The 24,175-nt window shown below is 40.4% G+C and overlaps 1 pseudogene; it reads right to left on the bottom strand.

The window, feature by feature from the left end:
* Positions 1–11,231: 11,231 nt before the first annotated feature.
* Positions 11,232–22,664, bottom strand: LOC120780774 (annotated as a pseudogene).
* Positions 22,665–24,175: the final 1,511 nt, after the last annotated feature.

Below are 24,175 nucleotides of genomic sequence, written 5' to 3'. Positions count from 1 at the left end.
TGCATTGCTACTTCGTCCGGGGGTTCAACAGTCTCTGCCTGTTTTTCGACACCCCCGCTTTGTTGTGGGGCCGCATGACCACCGTGCTGAACCTGTAGAACAGGCGGAAGCTCGCTTCCCGGACGTACTTGTACGATTCGTCGCCAATTTACAGGTACAATCTTCAACCTACCATGTCGCCTATGTTTTCCACCTTGCTTCTGACGATGCGCCAGGACGAGATGCTGAGGCCCAGGTTCTGATTTTTCACCAGGCCTAAGGCAAACTCATAGCGTTTGTCCCCGCATCGAGGGAGGATTTTGTCATGCTGTGCATGATTGGCAAATCTTCCGCCCTCCTCACGCAGAGGACAGGACTCCTCCAGTCCCCCAGCTTTGGGGCGAACTCCCGCAGCCAGTTGGCGGAACTCTTGTCCTTGCAGTCCACTTGTATCATACCTCCTTTAAAGTCTACTCCCAGGAAGGATGCCGCGTATTCGATTCCCTGAATACCTCATCCATAAGGAGGTCTTAGAGCACGGTAAGGTCCTCCGGTATTAGCAACTCCGCCGGGTATTTTTGAGGCAGTACAGCCATGCGGATGCCTTTGACAGCATCCTCCACCCGGTGGGGTGCCGATTTAGAAGGTTGGCCTCCGGCCGCACTTGTGTTGCTGCCCCTCAGTCTTTTGGAGCTGGGCGGCTCCTGCGGCGTGATTTGGCCATTCTTTCGCTTTGCGGCTTGAGCATACGTGTCCGAGGGCGCTGCCCTTCCACCGGCACGCCTTGCGGAGTATGTAGCACTGACTGGGCCACGGTTGCTGGCTCCGCCGCTTGCGCGCGAGCTGACACGGTCATGCCACGCACCTTATCTGGGGATGCGTTGCTCCCTTTGCTCCTGCTTCTGGCTATAGCCTCCGCAGCCTCTGGAGTCTTTCCTTCTCGGAAGTAGCGCAGGTACCACTTCATACTGGCACCACTCATACCTTTCCTGTGCGGGTCGTCACATCCGCCGGGTTTACCAGCTTCTGGGAGCGGGCGTTGCCCACCTCTTCTGCACTTCCTCCTCCGTCCACTACGAGCGCCGTCGGGCTCTGCCCGATGTGACTCACCCGAGTCCGACCCGCTCCGCCTTATGGCGGGGGTCTTGGCGGCGCTCGTTGCTGCTTCCGCGGCGTCAGGTCCTTTCGCCAGGCGAGCGCCGCTACATGAGGGCATGCCGACACCATCTTCCCTGGCATGCTCCTCAAACAGCGCCCGCTCCTCTGGCAAGAGAGCGTAGAGGAAGCTAAACTTCCGCCTACCTCCTTGACCTCCTTTGTTCGCTGCTGCACTGGTTTCCTTATCGTTGTCCGAGTCCGTTTTCCGTGTTTGCTGCCTTGTTTCATCTTTTGTTGCATCTTTTCCTTACGACCCTTGGCTCAACAAGGTGAGTTGTTGGGTGTATTATTTTGATGGAGAACTAGAAGGTCCGCCACGCCAGAGCCGCTTGACGCGGTAAGGCCACAGTTACTCCCCAATTTGACCCGGTGCTGGGGAGGCTCCGTTATAATACAGCCGAATTTACCTCCTGGCTGCAAATCATCCAATGGGCACGGGAGTCGCATAACACCCTGGATTAGGAGGTGGTAGCTCTTGGTTGGCGCACGCATGCGGCACCCGACATCCTGCCTGGGCAGTGCCTGTCGGTACCACCCACACCGGTTGGGGGATGCCGAGTATGCCTTGCGGCTAAGCCCCTGCACCGCGGCAAGGTGTCTACCATTCGCAGAGGTTACATCGTCCATTGAATAATTTCTCTCATCGTAAAAATCTCCGAACGCACTTTATGTACTTCAGAAAGACAAGCGTATACTAAACACTAATGATTATTTTGGTGTGATATTTGGCACAGATGTCACTGACAGTCATACTAACTTAGAAAAAACTATTTCGACCATTGACGCGAAATTTGAATTAAAAAGTCTGACTCTTTATAACTTTCAAGCGCGTTGATTTTTACAGTCTGCCAAATGTTATGTAAATGATCAGGATGAAGAGACAAGGTAAAATCTTCGCCACTGTCTATAAGTCTGTTTGAACTCTAGTTAGTAAAAACTGTAATGATACTTTGTATATATGTTCCCTGTCAAGAAAGCAGTGGCAGATTTGCAGATGGACGTTATTGAACCACTTCCACGCTCACAAAACACCATTAAATGAAACAACTTATAAATTGCCATTAGTAATTATAGTATATATTTAACAGTGACAGTGTTTGTGCCTGAAAAAGTTAAAAGTTAAAGAGTTAAGCTCCGCAGAAACTTTCTAAAAGTAACGTGAAAGTGTTAATAAAAACAAAAAACACCAAAAAAAAGACTTTTTTTGCAAACAATAAACATAATAAAATACCAAATAAGTGCAAAATAAACAATAAAAGAAACAAAAAACATGAGCGCAGCGCGGATAAGTCGTCGCAGCGAACAACTGAGCAGCCCCGACGAGCAGCAGAGCTCACAAAATACATAAGCAGTTACCAGCAAGCACGCAGGCAGCGAAGAATAGCATAACGCAAGGTGATAATGTACCATTAAAAAAGGGCAGTCTGTGCAAACATGGCGATACGTTAATATAAGAAGGAAATTAAGTCCTTCAAAGTCAGCGGTCAATCCTAAAAAATTTCAAGGAGGCACACCAAATATGAATAAAACGGAAGTTTTAAATGGCAACAGATTTGCCCTACTTAGCAAGAGTTCAGACGACGATGCGAAGGGTACCACCGCAGTCGTTAATGCCAAACCACTTCCGGTAAATTTGCGCGAGCGTAGCAGTAATACTCTTGTTGCTAAATTAAGTGAACTAACAATTTTCATATAGTGCCTTTGAAAAAAGACAATATAGATGAAACAAAAATTCAGTCCTACAGTGAAAAAAGTTTTATGGAAATAGTTAAATTTTTGTCAAATAAAAACAAGAACTATTATTCGTATCCACTGAAGAGCTCTAAGGGTCTAATTGTTGTAATCAAGGGTATCGAGTCGCCGTAAACTCTATTGAAGTCACAGAAGCATTGGAAGAATGCGGGTTTGGTATTAAAACTGTTGTAAATATATTTAATAGAAATAAAGTACCACAGCCAATGTTTAAAATTGAATTGTTGCCGAATTCTAATCAACTTAAAAAAATTAAACCCATCCCATATATAATTCAAAATATTTGCTGCATCTTAGAATAACTGAAGAAGTAAGAATATGCGCATACCAAATCATATTGCACTCTACGCAGTGTTTGTGTGATATGTGGTGATTTACATTACTTCTAAATGCACCCTTAGGAAAGACGAATTGAATAAAAATGCATCAATTGTAGAGGAAATCACACTGCTAACTAAAGGAGTTGTCCTGTATGCGAAGATTTGAAATCGAAGTTGTCACAGGGCATTCAAGCGCGTCGTAACCAAATGTTACAAACACCCCGTGATGAAATTATAGCAACCTCAAACAAAAGTTCAAATCCTATTACTTCTTACAATAATAATATGCAAGGAAGCTATGCAAATGTGGTGAGAGGCAACACTGTGCAAATGCAACTGCCGCAAATCCTCCAAATGGAGGTATTGAAACTACTATTATAAATCTTACACAGTGTATGACACAATTTATGTCTACCATGCAAAACATGACCCAGGATTTAATAAGATCACAAAATCAAATGCTGCAAAATTTATTAAGTAAAAAATTAGCTTACTAAATATCTGTATATGGAATGCTAACAGTGTTAACCAACATAAATTAGAGATAATCAGATTTTTGTCTGAAAAGAATATAGATGTAATGCTCATATCAGAAATTCATCTAACAAATAAAAATAATTTCAATATACGGGGACTTAGACTCTATGATACAAATCATCCGGATGGAAAATCGCATGGTGGCACCGCAGTGTCTAATCAACATTCGTTTAAACCACTATGGTCTAGAATCTCATGCTACACCACAGTTACAAGCTACAATTATATCACTAAAAAATCGGAGTTGTTACTTAAACCTTACGGCTATATACTGTCCACCTCGTTTTAAAATCACAGAAATCGAATTTAAAGACTTTTTTGGAATACTCGGTCAAAGATTTATAGCTGGTGGAGATTACAACGCAAAACACACGTACTCACGTCTTATTAATCCAAAAGGACGACAGCTGTATCAAACTGTTATAAATAGGCACAACTACCTTGAAATAATATCTCCTGGTAAGCCGACATATTGGCCTAGTGATCGTAAGAAAATACCAGATTTAATTGATTTTGCTGTAGTCAAAAATATATGTAGATAAATCGCACATAACAGCTGATACATGGACTGGTCTATCTTCTGATCACTCTCCTGTACTAATAAAGTTATGTGAACAAGCCATATTCGTGAATCCAAAAGTGGGTCTAACTTCTTATAAAACGAATTGGCTAAAATATAAAAAATGCGCCAGTAACCACATTAATATTGAGGACAAAATAAATACAGGAAGAGATATTGACGAAAGCGCAGCTGTCTTAGCAACACCAAACAAAATCTATAAGCCGCTTGGTTCCAGAAAAATCACTAATATAGAAATAGAAAAGCTTGTAAATAAAGGAAGGCGTGCAAGACATGACAGATAAATCGCTCCCCTTCCACTCAGCTTCAATTAAAATCTGCTAAATTAAAAAAAACGCTTAAACGAGAGGAAGAATTCACACCGAGATGTATATAAAGCAGCTGTGTCCAAATTCAAACAAGCGAAATTCCCTTTGGAAAGCCCAACAGTCTATAAAGCCACCAACCGACTTCAACATGCCTATACGAGACTTGGGTGGAAATTGGGTTCGAAGTAACGAGGAAGAGGCTAATTGTTTTGCAAATCACCTAGAAAAGGTTTCAACCTAATTGCCCAAAGAACAACTTTAAGTTGTCAATCTTACCCAACACAGCTAAAAAGTCGCTCGAGTCTTTTAAGACTTCACCTACTGAAATTATTGGGCATGATAATATTTCTCCAAAAATGCTATTTGAGTTACCAAATATTGCTGTAGAGGTGCTCTCTTTGCTCTTCAATGCTATTCTTAGTTTCAGATACTATCGAATTTCATGGAAAAGTCGCAGATTATCTTGATAGATAAACCTGGGAAAGACTTAACACAGCCTTCTTCTACCCTGTCTTTCTAAAGTATTACTATCAAAAGATATCTCCTTTTTTCGCTTGGCAACCCTGGAGCGAAGTGACGAGAATTAAAGTGTGATAGAATAAAATCAATAAATTCAAAATTCTAAATATTTACAACAATTAAATTAAAAAACTTGTTTCAACACGGAATTGCTTTTTATGGAAATTGAAGTTGAAGTGTGGTGAGATCATCCAGTGAATATGCTGTTGCACCTGCTAAAAGTTTCTCAGTGGGTAAGGCAATTATCATTTTTTTCTTATTGGATTTTGACCAGCAAACAGGAACCTGAAAAGTGACTACCTAGCATAAGCTTTATTTATCTAGAGATCTTACAAGAACTATTTATATTTACGTTATTTATAGTTAAGCTTTTACCAGTATTAGATCAGCTTAGAAGTATACACCGAAGTATACACATAGTTATTTTTACTAAATATTGGCTCATTATGAAAAATGTCCGAATGTCCACCTGGTGGTGGCCAAATATCCGAAAACCCAGAAACTACGGCAAATAAACTAATTTGTTATGAAACAATTATAAACCAACAATCCAGGCAGTTGGAAACAATAGAGCAATTATGCGCCGAATTAAAGAAAGAGAAAGCATTTCTCAAAGCCGAAAATCAGAACATAAAAACAAAGAATTAAGTCCTACAAATAACGAAATAAATGCTGAATTATACGCAACAGATGAGGAAGAGCTTGCCCGCGTAACAGGTGTGTCATTGAGGTCGTAAAGCAGTGAATGCAAATTGTTTCAATCATATGGACATACTCACAGCTACTGTGGTAAACAAGCATGAAATGTTGTAACTGTGGAGAGGCTCATCCTGCTAACTACAGAGGATGCGTAGTTGCGAAAGAACTGCAAAAGATTCGTGACCAAAGAACTGATACATAGAAAAACGACCCACGTCCTAAAAGGTCGGTTGTAAAAGATGCCAAAAGCCTTCCAAAAAACGCAATACGCCAACAAATGGCTGAAAATAAAGTTTCAAAAGCAAATGAGCTAACTTATTCCCAAGTTGTAAAAGAGAACACTAGTTCAAATTATGCTATCATTCTTTAACAAATCTTAGAAAAGCTTACAAAACAAAATGAGTTTACCATTGCACTTTAGAAGAGGCTTCATAAGCTCGAAAACGCTGTACAAAAAATAAATGAATATGACAAAATTATTAAAAATTATGCTATGGAACTCAAACGGCCTTACTAAACACCAAAATGAGTTAGAAACAATACTCGTTACTGAAAAAATTTACGTATGCTTAATATCTGAGACCCATTTTAGCAAGCAAACTTACATTAAATTCAGAAACTTCAAAATGTATCATGCAATACATCCGAATATTTGTGCACGCGGAGGAGATGCTATTATAATAAGAAGCAATACAAAACACCATGAAGAAAACCGCATATCTACAGAAGAATTTAAAGCAATAACGGGAATGATAGATAGTGACAACAACTTGTCCCTTACAGCAGATTACAGTCCCCCAAGACATCAAGTAAATCTATGGCATTTTATTTTTTCTAGAACTGATCAATAGCCATAAAAACCGATTTATAATGGTTGATGATTATAATGAGAAACATACCCACTGGGCTCGAGGTTTATAACCACAAAAGGCAGAGAGTTATTGAAAGCTCTTCAAATGATTGGGTGCAGTATCATGTCTACTGGAACACCAATTTATTGGCCAACAGATCCACTTAAAACACCAGATCTTATTGATTTTTTCATTACAAAACATATCTCTTCAAATTATATGTGCATAGAAAGTGGTTTGGATATGACCTCTGACCATTCACCAGTATATTTAAAACTACACGAAAGTGTTGTTATTAAGGAACCTCCACTTACGTTACCAAATAAAAATACTGACTGGGAATACTTTAAGCAAATGCTATTCAATGTTGATAGTCACGTAAAAATAAGTTGTAATTCTGAGCTAGATAACGAAGTCATGAATTTGACAAACACAATTCAATATGCAGCCTGGAGTAGTACACTAATTAAAATGAATGTCACAGCAGGACATAGGTAGGTAGGTAAGAATGCAGCCTTATCGGGCTCAATTAGCACTTGATGTGCCATTTTGATACACTATTCGTAGAACCTCCTTTATCTGCTATTACGTTTCACCTTTTCTCTCAAACCATTTTGAGGTTTCGATGAAACTACTTATGTCCGATATGCTTTTGGTGGAAATCCATTCAAGGTTTGGTGCTTGGTGGATTCCGAGTGTTTTGTGTCGGATCTGTGCTAGAGCTGGGCATTCGCAGAGAAAGTAGAAGATTGTTTCCTTGTTCCCTGCTACTCCGCAGCCACGGCAGATGTCGTTGTAGGGCAATCCCATTTTGGACGCATGTTCCCCAAATGGCCAGTGCCCTGTTGTGGTAGCTGTTATTCTGTAAATATTTTTTCTTGACCTATTTAATAAGTCATTGGTTCTTTTCCTGTCATATGTTGGCCATAATTGTTTAGTTATGACGCATTTTGTAATGTTTTTCCACCTGTTGTTTGCAATTTGCTGAAATTGTCTATTGATCTCTCCTTTTATCGATCCTAGCGGGCTTGGTATTAGCTCCGCCATGGATTCATTGAGAAAGCTCCTGCCTTTGCCAACTCGTCTGCTTTTTCGTTACCGAAAATGTTCCTGTGGCCGGGAACCCAGATCAAGTTTAGCTGGAGCTTGTCTTTTATTGAGCTTAGTGCTCTCTTGCAGTTGTGAACTGTACTGGAATTTGTCATGGGTGAAGACAATGCCAGGAGGGTCGCCTGGCTGTCCGTAAATATAGTTGCTTTATGTATATTCCCGTGGTTTTGTAATAGAACTTCGCAGGCTTTTTCTATGCCTAGTACTTCTGCTTGGAAAATGCTAGCCGAGTTCGGTAGACGTATAGAGAGAGATATGCCTAAAAATGTCCATTGGTAGTTGATGCAGGATCACATTGAGCGCATCAGTCGGACATGACCTGACTGCACCCGTAACACCCGCACATGCTGCTCTTTGTATTCCATTTAATTTTCTAATATTGTATTGTTTGTTTAGCGCTGGCCACCATACCAGAGCTCCATATGTAAGTATAGGTCTTATGACAGCCGTATACATCCACATGATTATACTTGGTTTAAGGCCCCAATTCTTGTTGACGATTTTCTTACAAGTATAGTAGGCCATGTATGCTTTGTTTATTCTTTTTCTATATTTATTTTCCAGGACAGTTTGGTGTCAATCTCCACCCCCAAGTATTTAGCTGTGGGGGATAGAGTGAGTGTAGTACCGTTTAGTACCGGAAGTTGAAACTGAGGTATTTTGGTTCTGCTAGTGAATAGCATCAGTTCTGTTTTGTTCGGGTTAACTCCTAGACCATTGTTTTTAGCCCATAGGTTTAACCTACGAAGTGCCCTTTCCATAATCTCGCTGACTGTTGAAGGAAACATACCTGAAACCAACAACACTATATCGTCTACATACGCTACTGCTTTCACTCCTCCGCCGTTTAGTTGGAGTAGTATTTCGTTCAGTGCTGCAACCCATAGAAGCGGAGAGAGGACCCCCCCTTGAGGCGTTCCTCTACTCACATACCTTGTTTGTGTTGCAGCGCCGTTTGAAGCTATAATCTTCCTATTCTCAAGCATCGATAGTATCCATCTGCACACAGTGTCGTCTATCCCACCATGTGCCAGAGAATTAATTATTGCATTTCCTTCTATGTTGTTGAAGGCGCCCTCTATGTCTAGAAATGCAGCCATGGTGTATTGTTTGTGGTGTAGTGATTTTTCAATTACACTTATCCCTCGTGAAGGTCGGTTTCGGTTGATCGGCCCTTCATGTACGCATGTTGGGACTTCGATAACTTCTCCGCCATTATTGTTCTTACGTGTAGATCTATTAGCCTTTCTAGTACCTTCAACATAAAGGAGGTAAGGCTTATAGGTCTAAAATCCTTGGCATTCTCGTGTGTTCTTCTGCCTGGTTTTGGGAGGAACACAACTTTACTTCTTTTCCAACTTCTTGGGATGTAAGATAGTTGCATGCTTGCTTTGTATATATTTTCTAGCCTTAGAACCATTGGTTCTACCAGTTTTTGCAGCATTATGGGCATAATCCCGTCAGGACCTGCCGCTTTATATGGTGCAAAACTATTTATGGCGTATTTAATTTTTCTTTTGTCTACTATTTGGCTTCGATAGTCAGCTGCGTTCAGCGGTGGTTCTGGTTGAACCCTCGTTGAAGGTATTTTCTGACTCCCGGGGAAGTGCGTTGTGATTAGTACCTCCAGAGACTCTTTTGCCGAGGAGGTCCAATCACTTCCCTCCGCCCTAATGTAGGCAGTATTAATATGATCTTTGGATAGCATTTTACTCAGCCTGGCGGCTTCTGTGCAACTTTCTATCGATGTGCAGAAAGATCGCCATGAGTCCTTTTTAGCTTTCCTGACTGCTTTTTTGTATTCTTTCATACTGTCTTTATATGGCTGCCAGATTTTGGTTCTAAAACTCTCATTGAAAGCCTTCCTTAGTTGTGTTCTCAAATTCTTGAGTTCACTGTTCCACCAAAGAAGAGACTTTCTCTTTTTCAAAACTGTTAGCGGAGTAGATTTATTAAAAGTTGTGGTTAGGAATTTTTCTAACTTCTCTACTTCTGAATCTAATTCCTCAGGATTTCTGATGCTCTTATTGCATCCCTTTTCAAGGCATTTTGTTGCTATACTGGTAAATTTTCCCCATGCCGTTCTTCTAGGGTTCCGGTATGTGAGAGGCGCACTGTACTTCTCGCGAATGCTGAAGAGTATCCAGGAGTGATCCGACATGGAAGGCTCATCGGATACCCTCCAGTTTTCCACAACGAGACTGTCTGAATCTGTTGATAGCGTGAAGTCAAGCACTTCCTCCCATCCCGGAAACCTGTCCGAGCTTGGGAAAATGAAAGTTGGCTTATCGCCCTTGTTGCAAATACTTAGATTACTATTCAAAATAGTATACTGCAAGAGTGACTCACCTCTGGTGTTTATACTGGAGCTACCCCATACGGTGTGCCTTGCGTTTGCATCACACCCTATTAGGACATCATCCTTCCTGTTTTTCTCTACTAGTCTGGTGAGCGGGGCCGGTGGTATGTCTTCTCATGGGCCAAGTAGGCCGAGACTATACTAGGTATAGATTTGTTCTGCAGCTTAATGCACCTCAGGAGTTTTTCGCCTGGCTCCTCCAGAGGGGGTAACCAAAGGCGAGCACGAGGTCTCTTCGGAATGTCCCTGGCGGGGATAAGCCTCAATTTTTGGCCTACAAAGGCGTTGCTAATTTTAGCAACACTACCCGTCAGGAAATCTAGCGAGGCCTGGTCCGCGCACTTGATGACCCTGTAGCCCCTGAGGGTCTCAGAGGAGTCAAACTCCGAGTGAGGACCCGCAGGATTTCAGCCTCACCAACTGGGGTACCGGCTGCCTGGCGTCTTTGGCTATCTTCCCTAGTATGAAGACTGCCCTCCCCTCTGCCTCCCCTAGTATAGGTTGACAGCTGCAACCAACTGTCATCGGCTCGTCTCATACTAAGCTCAGTTTCTATATAGCACTCGAGCTGTGAACACGTGTTATAACCTCTCTGCGACAACAAAAAGAAATTCGACACTCCGAAAGCTTTTTTTCAACTCTGTGTACAGTTGATTTTTTTCACATTTTCCAATAAATTCATCCAGGCTAAATCATGGACAAATAAAACACATTTAGCTTATTTCACATTTTCGCTTAAATATGCACTATGTTGGCAACGCGGGCAATAACAATCATTGAAAATTTTACAGCAGTCTTTAATGAATCAAAAATAGAAAAGCTACTTGATTTCATAACGAATATATATTGTTTTCTTTAACGGAAATATATAATCAAGCTTATCATAAAATGAACATTTTTTACATATGTACAAATCTTGAACAAATGCATACGTGTACATATGTACGTGTTTATATAAAACAAATATGTTGTAAAATTATAAATAATTTTATTATTTGATATTGAAAATGGAAAATCTTGCTCTAAAGTGCATTTTAAAATTAAAAAAATTAAAATTTATTAATTTCTTCGTGTTAAAATTGTAAGCAACTGATACCGGCGATCTCCACTTGCTTCTCTCGCCAGCTCATTAGCAGGTTCTGGCTCCGGTTCGGCACTTTCAATTTGAGTGCCAATAATTGTAACGTCGTTTGTAATAATAGATATATTGTGCATAATGCATGCACTTGCTACTAAATTCGAAATTGCACATAAATTTCTGTGTTCCGTAAATTTAAGAAGCCTTCGGAAACGTCCATTCAGTGCTCCAAATGCATTTTTAACAACTATTCTTGCTGAAGAATGTGTTTTTTTAAAGCTGATTTGATTAGGCGTTAACAAACCCTTATCTTTAAACACCGGTATGAGGTAATTTCTTCAAGGGTATGCCGAGTCCTCGATAATAAAAGTAGAATTTGGAAATAAACTTTCCATATTACTTTCCGCTTTTCTATAAAATGCTGACCTTTTTAGCACTCTAGAGTCATGATATGATCCGGGATCACCACAATAAATATCAATAAATTTTTTATCGGCATCGACAATGGCCGGTAGAACAACACTATAATTACGTTTACAATCAAAATATATATGTTTGTCTTTTCTTGGTGCATTAATTGTTATGTGGGTACAATCAATAGCACCAATAACACCTGGTATTTGTTTCCTTTGTAAAAACTTGCGAGTTGTTTCTTCCAACGCATCTCCAGTTGGCCACTTAACATACTCATGGCCTATTGAGATAACCCACGCGACAACCCGACGAACAATCGCCCATGCTGTGAACTTCGTTACACCAAACAATTCGGCTAGTTGTCTGTAGGTAATTGTATTACTTAAATACCATATATACATACATGTACATCATTGTTTTAACAGGAATTTTGGCTTTTCCGGACTTCGTAGCAAAACGGGTTCGTTCACTTTCTTCATATCTTCCTGCAAAAAATACTCATACAGAAAAGTCTAATAACAAAAACAAAGCATACCTATTAAGTCGAACTTGATTCAGCAGCTAAACCAGCAAAGATGGTCAATATTTCCAACTGGAAAACACAAAAAATTTAATTTTGTCTTAATTTTAATTTAAAATCCCTACTTACCGCATCTTTTATAAAATTTTCCATTTCGTGCACTTCTATACTTTTCATTTATATATTTTTCATTTGTTTACATTTTTATCTGTCAAAATGAGGGTTGTTGCTATTGCCAACTACTTTTTTTGGGAAAACTCATAGCTATTGTGAATGAAAAAAGCATTTTAACTGGCAATGCCTCTAGTCCAATATACAAGCTATGAAAGCTTATGACAAGCCAACGTATTAAATTCTCTTAAAGATTTTACACGAAATTTGGGATCAAGGGCAATCGATTGTACCCATATTGGGATTGTTTCACCCTCAAGCACAGACGCATACATATCTGTATTATCCATTTATGTTTTTGTTTGTTTATTTTTATTAAAACAGCTGTTTGACAGCAAAAAGCTTTTTACCTCACGTGGTGACTTTTTTAAGCTTTTTTCTTATGAGGTTTGAGCAGGAATAGCTCCACAAAATATGCCTCACAAGAAATCTCTCAAAGTTTTCCTCTCAACTCAGATGAGAGTTTTTTTCAGAATAGGGCTGTAAGTCTTCCATACAAAATAAGCTAAAAGCTTAATTGGCTGGTCAAATAAAACTCGCCTATTATTAGTTTTTGAAGAATCTGAAATTAAAAAGAGAGAAATGTGTTTTAGTTATTTGACTAATGTACTTTTATTTCATATAGTTCTTTTACCTTTTATAACACGGAAGTTGCTAGAAAAATTAAATATGGCCTACAATCTACTTATGTCTTTTATAATAACTTATATTACTTCATTTTTAAAAGCTCTTCCTATTGGTGTGCCAGCCATTTCGCATTTTTAAACAGTAAAACTGTGATAAGGAAGTCTAAAAATTGATGTCTATGTTCCAGGCAATATCCAGCCTCGCTATACCACTCTAGGTATTTCTGTTTTGTAATTGCAGTAATCTGGGCTAAAATCATCGATTTTATACCCACTCTGCATGAATATTTTAAAAAGAGCTCTTTATAACAGCTCATTTGAAGGCGGTTTATTTCGAAGACTCTATCATCGGGATTAACCAGCCTTAGGTCATCTGCGCTTTTATAGTTTTCAGACCTTATAAGGGCTTCCGATGAGGCTTCCAAAGAGTTATCACACTTTCTCATTAAATACGCACATTTTTCGCACTTTAGTCTACAGAAAACCTTCTGGTATATGGCATATCCCGTGTAGTAGCGACGAACCTGTATCTCGCCTGCTTTTTCAGTCTCAGCAAAGTGCTCATCTGGAATACATATTTGTTCCACGGCAAGTTGCTCAGACGGTTTTAAATTGTCTTTCAGGTCGTCTTCCTGGCCAATGTTTCAGTCAAGGTTTATATCGTCGTCTTCTTCGCAATTGCTACCAGTTTGCGAGAAGTTGAGTCGCAATATGTGGAAATTAATTCCCGCGACGAGGGAATTTTAAACGAAATATATGTTTTATATCCGCGAACGTGCGGGTTAAATAAGAATACGTGATTCTCGTGGATTGCCAGATACAAATCAAATCTTTATTTCTGAAATAGTAATATTTATACATTTTGAGCTTATTATCTTGAAGATAAAGCTGAAGTGTAAGCATCAGCTTAACTGAATCCAGATTAAAGAGTTAATTGCAATATTAGCTGTTACAGCATATTCCAGCAGAACGTTAAGCGTTCTGTTTTCTTTACAATTGTTATTGTAATGCCTTCTTGTGAGGGCGAGCGGTATTGTTTTGATAAGAATGGATTATTGGATTCAGAACGGAAAAAGCATATCGAATTCATAAGTAATCAAAACGTTAATTAAGATTTTTAATTGATGAGACAGTGTAATTGCAAAGTGCAAAGATTCAATTTTATTTACAGTTACGGTAAGATTGTTATGCGAAGGCTGTCGTTAACTCCTCCCTTCCTAAAATGAATCGTCCCCGATTAACTATAATTTTGAGTTAATTTATATTTTTGATCCAAAAGAGCATTATAAGTGATATCTTGAAATTGCGTGTTTTCGATTGGTTTGGGAATTTCACGAGATTTTTTTAATTTTAGAGTTAGGTAGGTAGGTAGGTAGGAGTGCAGCACTATCGGGCTCAATTAGCACTTGATGTGCCATTTTGATACACTATTCGTAGGACCTCCTGTATCTGCTATTACGTTTCACCTTCTCTCTCAAAGCATTTTGAGGTTTCGATGAAACTACTTATGTCCGATATGCTTTTGGTGGAAATCCATTCAAGGTTTGGTGCTTGGTGGATTCCGAGTGTTTTGTGTCGGATCTGTGCTAAAGCTGGGCGTTCGCAGAGAAAGTGGAAGATTGTTTCCTTGATCCCTGCTACTCCGCAGCCACGGCAGATTTCGTTGTAGGGCATACCCATTTTGGAAGCATGTTCCCCAAATGGCCAGTGCCCTGTGGTAGCTGTGCAAATACTTTTTCTTGACCTATTGAATAAGTCGCTGGTTATTTTCCTGTCATACGTTGGCCATAATTGTTTAGTTATGATGAATTTTGTAATGTTTTTCCAAATGTTGTTTTCAATTTGTTGAAATTGTCTATTGATCTCTCGTTTCATCGATCCTAGCGGGCTTGGTATTAGCTCCGCCGCGGATTCATTGAGGAAAGCTCCTGCTTTTGCCAATTCGTCTGCTTTTTCGTTACCGAAAATGTTCCTGTGGCCGGGAACCCAGATCAAGTTTAGTTGGAGCTTGTCTTTTATTGAGTTCAGTGCTCTCTTGCAGTTGTGAACCATACTGGTATTTGTCATGGGTGAAGACAATGCCAGGAGGGTCGCTTGGCATCCGTAAATATAGTTGCTTTATGATACTCCCGTGGTTATCTAATAGAACTTCGCAGGCTTTTTCGATGCCTAGTACTTCTGCTTGGAAGATGCAAGCCGAGTTCGGTAGACGTTTAGAGAGATATATGCCTAGATCAGCGGAGAATACCCCCGTGCCTACTCCGGATTCCATTTTGGATCCGTCGGAATAGACGAAGGTGGTATCTTCCTCTACTATTGAACTTCTTCTCCATTCTCGTCTAGATGGTATCCTCACCTGGAAGTGTCTATTGAAATCCAGCTTTGGGAGAATGTAGTCTGATTTATTAATGATGAGCTTGTTTAGGATTACACTATGTCCGCAGTTCTGCTGATTCCATCCTCCCAATTCTTTTATTCTTATCGCTGCAGTAGCTGCTGTTTTGCGAATAAAAATGTCCATTGGTAGTTGATCCAGGATCACATTGAGCGCATCAGTCGGACATGACCTGATTGCACCCGTAACACCCGCACATGCTGCTCTTTGCATTCCATTTAATTTTCTGATGTTGTATTGTTTGTTTAGCGCTGGCCACCATACCAGAGCTCCATATGTAAGTATAGGTCTTATAACAGCCGTATACAGCCACATGATTATACTTGGTTTGAGGCCCCAATTCTTGTTGACGATTTTCTTACAAGTATGGCCTACTATGTATGCTTTCTTTATTCTTTTTTCTATATTTATTTTCCAGGACAGTTTGGTGTCAATCTCCACCCCCAAGTATTTAGCTGTGGGGAATAGAGTGAGTGTTGTACCGTTTAGTACCGGAGGTTGAAACTGAGGTATTTTGGTTCTGCTTGTGAATAGCATCAGTTCTGATTTGTTCGGGTTAACTCCTAGACCATTGTTTTTAGCCGATAGGTTTAACTTACGAAGTGCTCTTTTCATAATCTCGCTGACTGTTGCTTGCACTCCTCCACCGTTTAGTTGGAGTAGTATTTCGTTCAGAGCTGCAACCCATAGAAGCGGAGAGAGGACCCCCCCTTGAGGCGTCCCTCTACTCACATAGCTTGTTTGTGTAGCAGCGCCGTTTGAAGCTATAATCTTCCTTTCCTCAAGCAACTATAGTATCCAACTTCACACAGTGTCGTATATGCCACCATGTGCCAGAGAATTAATTATAGCATTTACTTCTATGCTGTTGAGGCGCACTCTATGTCTAGAAATGCAGCCATGGTGTATTGTTTGTGGTGTAGTGATTTTCCAATCACACTTATCACCTCGTGAAGGGCGGTTTCGGTTGATCGGCCTTTTATGTACGCATGTTGGGACTTCGGTAGCTTCTCCGCCATTATTGCTCTTACGTGTAGATCTATTAGCCTTTCTAGTACCTTCAGCATAAAGGAGGTAAGGCTTATAGGTCTAAAATCCTTGGCATTCTCGTGTGTTCTTCTGCCTGGTTTTGGAAGGAACACAACTTTACTCCTTTTCCGACTTCTTGGGATGTAAGATAGTTGAATGCTATCTTTGTATATATTTTCAAGCCTTAGAACCATTTGTTCTACCAGTTTTTGCAGCATTATGGGCATAATCCCGTCAGGACCTGCCGCTTTAAATGGTGCAAAACTATTTATGGCATATTTGATTTTTCTTTTGTCTACTATTTGGCTTCGATAGTCTGCTGCCTTCAGCGGTGGTTCTGGTTGAACCCTCGTTGAAGGTGTTTGCTGACTCCCGGGGAAGTGCGTTGTGATTAGAACCTCCAGAGACTTTTTTGCCGAGGAGGTCCAATCACTTCCCTTCGCCCTAATGTAGGCAGTATTAATATGGTGTTTGGATAGCATTTTACTCAGTCTAGCGGCTTCTCTGCAACTTTCTATCGATGTGCAGAAAGATCGCCATGAGTCTTTTTAGCTTTCCTGACTGCTTTTTTGTATTCTTTCATAATATCTTAAATGTCTGCCAGATTTTGGTTCTTAAACTCTCATTGACAGCTTTCCATAGTTGTGTTCTCAAATTCTTGAGTTCACTGCTCCACCACGGAAGAGACTTTCTCTTTTTCAAAACTGTTAGCGGAGTAGATTTATTAAAAGTTGTTGTTAAGATTTTTTCCAACCTCTCTACTTCTGAATCTAATTCCTCAGGATTTCTGATACTCTTATTGCATCCCTTTTCAAGGCATTTTGTTGCTATACTGGTAAATTTTCCCCATGCCGTTCTTCTAGGGTTCCGGTAAGTGAGAGGTGATGCGACATGGAAGGCTCATCGGATACCCTCCAGTTATCCACAACGAGACTGTCTGTGTCTGTTGATAGCGTGAGGTCAAGCACTTCCTCCCACCCCGGAAACCTATCCGAGCTTGGGAAAATAAAAGTTGGCTTATCGCCCTTGTTGCAAATACTTAGATTACTATTCAAAATATACTGTAAGAGTGACTCACCTCTGGTGTTTATACTGGAGCTACCCCATACGGTGTGCCTTGCGTTTGCATCACACCCTATTAGGACATCTTCCTTCCTGTTCTCCTCTACTAGTCTGGTGAGCGGGCCGGTGGTATGTCTTCGTCATGGGCCAAGTAGGCCGAGACCAAGAAGAAGGGCTTATCCTTCTGTTCCACCTTTACCACTGTGATATCTGCTGTGCTGTAATTAGGACAAAGAAATGCATTTATACTTTTATTGATAAGAATGCATGCCCTAGGTTTACCTCTGTTCCGTGTGTAAAACAGGTTATGGTTGCTGCTGTTTAGCCCTTTAATGGTATCTTCATTGACCCAGGGCTCCTGTACTAGGCTGATGTCGATGCCCCCCTCGTTCACGAGGGTTGTCAGATTCGCTGTAGCACTCTTCGAGTGCTGCAGGTTTATCTGTACGCATATTATGTTATTGGGCATCTCGGGTTTCTTCGATGCCCACATTCTTTAGCAACTGGCTGGCGTCGTCGACCTCTTCCGTGTCGTCTTCGTCAGCCGCTTTGTCGCCTTGGAATATTTTTAGTCTGGCTTTGTGGATTCCGAAGCTGATTTTGTAGTCAGTCTTCTTCAGAGCCTCAATGGACTCATCACAAATGGCCACTAGTATTGGCTTGCTTACTTTATTCGGTTTTTCCTCCTTGATTAGCTGCCACTCATCTATACTAGGTAATAGATTTGTTCTGCAGCTTAATGCACCGCAGGAGTTTTTCGCCTGGCTCCTCTTGAGGGGGTAACCAAATGCGAGCACGAGGTCTCTTCGGAATGTCCTAGCCCGCAGGATTGTCGAGTACATAGCTTAGCACCATACTCGACAATCTGACGTCGATCTCCACCCATCTCTCCTGCATTGTGCTCGGAGAGGAGGAATTTCCGTCTATGATGGCCACCTGCAGGCTATCTCTGGCAACATCGCAGAAATGCCTTGCCGTTGTTGTGCTGCTGTGTTCGCCTTCGCTTCGCCTCGGTTTTTTGGGCTGAGTTCCAGGTACTTCTGTGATGGAGCGATTTCTCTTCTGAGAAGTGTTCTCTCGCTTGCTCTCTTCTTGAGGTTGTGATTGCTTCCTTTTCAGGTAGCCTTCATATTCCTCTACGATAGATTTGAGGCGCTTTGTTTCGGCCTCATCAACTGGGGTACCGGCTGCCTGGTCTTTGGCTATCTTTCCTAGTATGAAGACTGCCCTCTGGTACCGGTTTTTCCTCAGCTGATTCTGGGATTTCTTGCGCTTCTTTCTGTTTTCTCCTTTAGTCGCCAGTGCACTTTGGTTGGTGCTCATGGTAGCCTTGGAGGTGGACGCTTCCTCCCTTATATCAGGGGCTTTTACTGCTGTATCTACCGGTATACTTTGGTTGGTATGTCCGGTAGTACTCTTACTCGTCTCCTGGCTGGAGGCAAGTAGCTCGTCTTCTTCGGATTCCGATAGTTCATGTCCTTAGTCGTTGCTGTTGTCGTCAATTCGGTTGTTGTAGTTGATGTTGTTGTTGTTGTTGTTGTATTATTGTTTTCGTTCATGTTTGGTCCCACGAGTAATCCGGAAAGGGTTGGTCACTCGTCCGCAGAGCCGGTATGCGGAGAGAAGCCTTTTATACCTCCGACCTCGCCCGGGCATCGGAGGGGACCGTTGGCGATCAGCTATTTATTACCCCCCGCTGACCATTCAGCCCTCGGCACGTACCTCGACACCTTGGCTTAGGGTGGTGTTGGTTCGGGTATCCTCATACTTCCACAATAGGAGATGGGCGTAAAACCTAGGGTTTATTCATCCATATCTCTATTGTGGGAATTATGAAGTGTCCCTCTTAGTTCGTAAGATTAGAGTGCGTTTCCTTTGGGATGCACACTTTACTCTTACTTAAGCCCCTTCGCCACGACAAGGCGACCAACTTCAAAGGAGCAGCAGGACATAAGTATACCAAAGAAATTAAAGAAATGGTAGCAGAAAAATGCCGATTACGCCGAAAGTGGCAACAAATATAAAAATATAAGTCTCAGCTATTATTTGAAAAGTTTATCTAACGACCATAGGTATGATTATTCACTTTGGAAGTGTACACAAATTTTTTTTCGCCCCGTAACTCAGCATCATCCAATCAGAAAAGCAGACCAGACATGGGCCAAGAGTGATATGGAGAAAGCAAATACCTTGAAGGTGTCTTCAAACCATATGAGACATCCAATGCAGCAAAAATGGAACCTCATATTTACGAAAAATATACCGAAGTTCCTCTAATAACTAACGATGAGGTATGTACAGAAATAAAAAAATAACTGAAGTATAAAAAATCTCCTGGATTTGACCTTATTACCAGTGAAATACTAAAACAGCTTCCTCACAACGTTATACATATGTAAAATTACTGCTATAAGGAATGCTACTATAAATCTTAAATACGTATCTATTTATTAGAAAACTGCAGAGGTGATTATGTTCAATAAACCTGGTAAGCCAGCACATGAAATTACTTCGTATCGGTCCCTATCTCTCCTGCCAATACTCTCAAAACTTTTGGAAAAACTGCTTGATGTGCGTATTAACAACATAATTGAAGAGAGGAAGCTGATACCGGTGCATCAGTTTGGCTTTCGAAAAAATCACTCCACTATTGACCAAGTACATAGAATAACTCGAGTCCTTTGAAAAAAAAGTTTGATTGGCCGTTTCCTCCTTTGATAAAGTTTGCCATGGCGGGCTCCTAAACAAAATTAAAATGCTTTTACCAAAAAAATATTACAATATTTTAAAATCATACCTTTTGGAACATTTTTTTCGAACTAAATATGGAGATATGTATGTAAACTGATTTAAGGGAAATAAAAGCTGGTGTTCCTTAGGGTAGTGTGTGAGGACCTATCCTTTACCTACTCTTAACGTGCGATCTACCACAATTGTATTACAGCAACATTTGCAGATGATACTGCGGTTCTGTCTGTCGGCAAAACACAAACTGCATCAATTGCAAGATTGCAGGAACATCTAAATCAAATATTTGAATGGACAGCTAAATGGCGAATAAAATTAAACGAGTCTAAATCAGGTCATATTGATTTCACATATAACAATACTTGATATATAGTATGCCTCTGTACTTAAACGGTGTGCAAATACCATATCACAATACTGCGAAATACCTCGGCATGGCCTTGGACACAAAACTTAGATGGAGGGAGTGCACATGTCAAAAAGAAAAACAAAGAATTAGAAATAAAATTCAGAAACATGTATTGGCTATTGGGTAGAAACTCTGCATTATCCACATATAACCAAATTCTAGTCAACAAGCACGTCTTCAGACAAGTTTGGACTTATGGGATACAACTTTGGGGCTGCTCAAACCCTAGAATTGTTGCACAAATCCAGCGATTCCAAAACAAAGTTTTAAGATGCGCCGTCAATGCGCAAAAAGCAAAAAACCGTATCACATTATACAGTAACCAAATTCTATGCAATTTATACGCAGAGCACCATTAATTGTTTTGTATTATACAATAAGCAAAACTAATTGTTCGTTAGTGAATTTTATGTTAAATAGTTACAATGAAATTTAAAAAAAAAAGATATCTCCTTTCCTCCAAGAAAATAATACAATACCAATGCATCGATTCGGATTTCGTGCAGAATAGAGCACGTACTTAAATAGAATTACTAACGAAATAAGGAAAGCATTTGAGCACAGGGAGTACTGTTCAGCAGTATTTCTAGATGTAGCTCAGGCGTTTGATAAGGTGTGGCACGAAGGCCTTTTATATAAGATTCAAAAAATTTTACCTTTAGAATTGTATAAAACATTGGAGTCTTATTTAAATAATAGACAATTTATTTTGAAAGTAGATGATTTAATATCGGATGAAAGACAGAAAAGGGCTGGTGTATCACAGGGCAGCGTTTTAGGCCCAACAGCTAATAATGTATTAACATCACCTTTTGCGGATGACACAGCTATTGGTGCCGTAACAACTGCTACATTTTAGCATCAAGAATATTAGCGGAGCATTTAAGTTCTGTCGAAGAATGTCTGGCGAAGTGGCGCATAAATGTGAATGAACAGAAGTGTAAGCATGTTACATTTTCGCTTAGACCGTGCTCGGCAGTAGAAATAAACAATATTTTAGTACCCCAAACGAACGAAGTAACATATTTTGGTATTCACCTAGATAGAACGCTCACGTGGAGAAAACACGTTTCTAGTAAAATAACATGTATGAAGATTCTCTAAACTTAGCCTAGACAACAAAGTGCTTTTATATAATGTGGTCATAAAGCCGATTTGGATGTATGGCATTGAACTGTGGGGTACGACCTGTGAAACTAATATTGATATTACACAAAGATTCCAATGGAAAATGCTTCGAACAATTACGTATTCACCATGGTACATGCGTAACGAAAATATCCATAAAGAGCTTGGCATTGCTATGGTAAAGAAAGAAGTAGAAGATAGCAGACTTAAATATATCTAAACTCCGAGATCACCCAAACTCTTTGGCTAATGCTTTGATACATTCCTGCGATCAAACACGCCTTTAAAGAAGAGATATGCCTGCCTATTAAAGAGCAACGTATCATCAAAACAGCTCAGTCACTTGCTTGAGCCTGTCTAGTATTTAAATAGATTGAAGATTTATTTATTTAACATAATATATGGCATGGCCTTTGATCTTTACCACCTCGTATGGACTAATATACTTACTGGCCAGTTTTTTGCCTGTTATAAACTGAGTGACCTTAATGACCTTGAAGTCAGCTACCTGATACCCATATTCGCCTTTTCTTTTATTATCATAATTTGATTTGTATGCATTTTGTGCTTTTAACATTTGCTTTCGGGCCTCTTGTCGAATCTTGTTGCGTTCATCTTGCACACCTTCTAGTACCTCTTCTTGCAGTACCCTTAGCAACTCGCTATCTGCTTCGTTGCGCATCTTCACACCGAACACAATTTCGAATGTTGTAAATTTTGTCGAATCATGAATGTGAGAATTAATTGCGCGCTGTACTTGTGACATGTACTTATACCACTTGTCCGGTTCTGCTTCGTTAATACGGAAAGAATAACGCAATTGACTCTCTCAATCTGACCGTTACCCCTTGGTACGCCCGCTGTTGTCTCGACGTGCTCGATTTTATGTTTTTCACGAGATTCTTTAAACATTTTGGAAGTATAAGCTGTACCCTTATCCCTTATTATACGCTGCGGACTGCCAAAAATTGTCACAAATGACTCAAGGTGACTTACAACTTCTTGTGTTTCTGTAGTTTTAGTAGGATATCATCCATCCATCCACGACAGCAAAAATATATTTGTAACTCTTTGATGTTGCATCCCAAATGCTCAATATGAAGCGTCACCTTTATAGATGCAATGTAGAAAATCCTCTTTTTTACCCAGCTTCTGGTTATGCATGCTCTGTTGAACTTTCTTTTCGAGGTGTGGAATGAAATAGTTCTGCCGTATAGCATGTATGATTTTTTTACAGCCCATATGCTTCAATCTGTGCGTTTCCCTTATTATTTCGCCCTCCATCTTCTTCGGTACCGCCAATAAATCTTTCCCGTCAACTTGCTGTTAGATTAACTTGTTTCTTATTTTATAATCGCCGTACTGTTTTGTTTTTAGGATCTCTGCCACAGCTGCCTAATGTTCATCTTTCGTCTGGGCCCTTAAGATCTGAGCTTGAACCTCTGATGTTACTGTCATCACGGGAAAACGACTTAAGCTGTCCACGTGTTTCATTCTGCTTCCGGCGAAATGCTCTACTTTAAATGAAAAGTCATGAAGATACATCAGCCATTGCACCACTTCACGTGGCATATCTTTTTTTCCGTTAGTCTGCTTGAAAGCCGCAAAATCTGTCACCAAAGTCAATTCTGTGCCCATCAGGTAGTGACACAACTTCTTGGACGCTAAATAAGCTGCTATTTCAAGGAAATAGCTGTGTAATTTTTCCTCTTGATGATGTCACTTTCCATCATGCTGCTGCAAAAGTGTTGCGCCAAAGCCATGTTTCGTGGCATCGACATGTTGTTAAACTGGTTCGTGAGTGCCGACTTCAGGTAATTGATCGCTCTTACCTCTGTCTCTCCAATCTGAAATACTGTCTGTTCTGTTAATGGTCTGGCATGTTTAGCGTAGTCTCGGATAAATTTTCGAAAGTATCCGGTTAAACCCAGGAACGCCTGTACGTCTCGTTTGTTTTTTGGTATTGGAAAGTTTCTGACTGCTTTATCTTAACCTTGCCCAGGCCAGACGCGCCCGTCTTCAACCTCGTGTCCAAGCAAAACAATTAGATTTTTTACAAATTGGCACTTTGCCCACTTCGTTTCTAGCACATACTGCTGCGCTTGTTGTAATACCCGTTGTTCTTCTGTACGCCCTGTACGCCCAAAAATTACGATGTCATCTACATACATCTCCATTATACCTTCGTTTGTTAATTTTTGGAAAATATAGTTAACGTAGCGTACAAAAACGGCGGGAGAGTTTCAAAAACCAATTGGAGCTCTGTTAAATTCATAGAGTCCTTCTTTCGTTACAAACGCTGTATATTTTCGACAACGTTCTTCAACTTTGACGTGGAAGAAACCATTTGTAAGGTCCATGTCGGTGAAATATTTTGCGGCTTGCATTTTTTCAAGTACTTCTTCAACAATTGGCACTGGAAA

Source organism: Bactrocera tryoni, unplaced genomic scaffold, assembly GCF_016617805.1.
Source record: "Bactrocera tryoni isolate S06 unplaced genomic scaffold, CSIRO_BtryS06_freeze2 scaffold_25, whole genome shotgun sequence".
Taxonomy (NCBI): Eukaryota; Metazoa; Arthropoda; class Insecta; order Diptera; family Tephritidae; genus Bactrocera; species Bactrocera tryoni.
Note: the sequence above shows the minus strand (reverse complement) of the source record. Positions and strands in the feature narration are given on the sequence as shown.